This window comes from Hyperoodon ampullatus (assembly GCF_949752795.1).
Source record: "Hyperoodon ampullatus genome assembly, chromosome: 7".
Taxonomy (NCBI): Eukaryota; Metazoa; Chordata; class Mammalia; order Artiodactyla; family Ziphiidae; genus Hyperoodon; species Hyperoodon ampullatus.
Genome location: NC_136920.1, coordinates 102,287,937 through 102,290,627, shown reverse-complemented (window position 1 = coordinate 102,290,627; position 2,691 = coordinate 102,287,937).

The following is a 2,691-nucleotide window of genomic DNA, read 5'->3' as shown; positions in this document are numbered from 1 at the left end:
CATCTGGTTGATGTCAATCCTTTTATCTGTAGACATTTGTATCTGTTCTTACACAGTGTGTATTGTTTTGCTCACATAGATTTTTAATTCACGTAAGTGGTGCTGTATTATAGAGCTCATATGGTTTCTTACTTTTTAACTCAGAACTATGTTGTAAGATCCATCCCCATTGCTAGGTATACATTCCACCTGTCACTCCTAATGGCTTGAAAGTATTCAGTGGAATGCAGCACTGCATCATACTTAACCAGATTGTTTCCAACCTCTCCCTCCACAAACAATACATCAACATTCTGATATGCATCCTTTTACAGAGGCATGTGAACATTTCCTTGGAATTATACACCCAGAAATAGAATTACTAGATCAAAGGATATGCATGTATTTAAGTTGACTAAATACAACCAGGACTCCCACCAGCAGTTCCATGAGGCTTTATGTATTTCCATTTCAATTTCACCACCAAACTTGGTATCATCCAGCTTTCTAATTTTTGCCAAACTAATAGATGTAGTGATATTTCATTGTGGTTTTATTTTACATTACTAATGCTAATAAATTTGGGCATCTCTTCATACACTTCCTAACCTCCTGGATTTCCTCTTCTCAAAAACTTTTTTTCATTTCTTTGCCAATTTCTCTACTGGGGTTGCTGTCTTTTTCTTCTTGATTACCAGGAGTTATTCATATATTTTATACGTATAATTCTAGATATAATAAGTTTTACTCAATACAAATTTCTTCTCCTAATCTGCCATTTAACTTTATTCTTGGTGATCTTCTGATAAGAAGATCATATTAACAGCTGAGGAACAAGAATCATACTGATAGTACAATTTTCAATAGCAAAACTGGATGCAAATAGACAATGAAAAAATATTTTTAAAGTATAGAAGAAAAGACCATTGAACCTATAACTTTAAATCCAACCAAACTGTCATTCAAATATTGTAGCATAACAAAAGTATCCTTAAGCATACCTGACCTGACATTAAAATTGCTCTTGGAGGAAGCAATCGGATAAAAAGGGCAACCCAGGAGGATGACGTTAAAAATACAGGAGTAAAAGGTGGTCAAACACCTGGATAAAGTTTATTGTAGGAATTTTCTTAAGGCTGGAAAAAAAAAGAGAAAATACATCCATAAGAACCCAGAACAGGGGCTTCCCTGGTGGCGCAGTGGTTGAGAGTCCGCCTGCCGATGCAGGGGACACGGGTTCGTGCCCCGGTCTGGGAAGATCCCACATGCCGCAGAGCGGCTGGGCCCATGCGCCATGGCCACTGAGCCTGCGCGTCCAGAGCCTGTGCTCCACAACGGGAGAGGCCACAACAGTGAGAGGCCCGCGAACCACAAAAAAAAAAAAAAAAAAAGGACCCAGGACAGACTAGAGTACAGAAAATCTGATGCCTGTGGGTTGGACAGCCCCTACACTATAAAGATTGTCTGTGGCCCAGAAAGTCAGAGCAATTTGTAAAGTTACATATCTGGAGAAAGATTTCTTGACATTAGAGATGTGGTGGAACAGGAGGGAAGGACGTGGGTGATTTTAAAGGAAGGGTCATATGTGTATATATTTTCCTTGGGACACAATCCATAGAGTTTACAAGAATTCCAAGGTTAAGAACCACTCTTTATTTTAGATAAATATTATGAGATCAAAAATTTTAATATATAAAGGATAAATTAACTAATTTCAGCTAGAACAAGAATGAGACCCCAAGTGATATGAGTACTCCCTGTGTATAATATCAAGTTCCATTGCTGCCTATACTCAATCTCCTGTGTTTCCTTTATACACTGAGTCAACTAAATCCATTTCTCATTTCTCCTGCAAATGAATATCATTTCGTTCTTCCACAGAATTTGCCTCTTGTCAAGGCATCCGGGCATCACAGAGAGATTATTTAAGAGAGCATGGTTTAAAATATGGCTGCACTGCTAGCAGTGTGGCCTTGGGTAATTGTTTGAACTGTCCTAGCTTTAGCTTCCTCCTCTCCCAAATCAAAATAATAATAAGAATAGTTGCAACGATTAAATGTAACAGCCTAGTATAGAGTCCTCTCTGTACACTAATTTTCATTGTTTCACTTTGATCAAGAGACTACATAATTGAATTCCCTTTCATGTTTTTGTTCTCAAATTCATGCACACTAGGGACCCCTTCAAGTTTTGCCAATTTGTACTTTTCCAAGAGAAGAGCAGTTCCCACAACCCCTGCCAAAGAAGTAGTGGGATTCACACCACATCTCAGCATCCCCAGTCCCCAGGCACCATCTACAAATATGGCCAACAGCTACTTGGCAGGTCCTTATCAAAGAATGTCCTTAATGGTTGAGATTTCCAGCTTTATAGTGCTTTAAATAATTAGACGTTATGACTAAGAACAATTATAAAAGGAAATCACTTTCATTCTGATCAAATAAAGATTGCAGAGATCTATGTCAGAGTGACTTGAATGGATGCCAATGTTCAGAAGCTAGTGCTTTATTGTATGTAACAGCCTGGCCTCCATGGCAGGCTGCAGGCTGCCCAATTCTTTATGGCTATACTTGAATGCCCTCTGACGCTAGACAGATGGCCTCTAGTCATACTGACAAATTCTCTCCAACACAGGCAGCTGGCAAGTGTTCATGCCCCCTTTTTGCCGATGAGAAAACCAAGGGTCAGGTTGGTATAACTATGATCTATGTC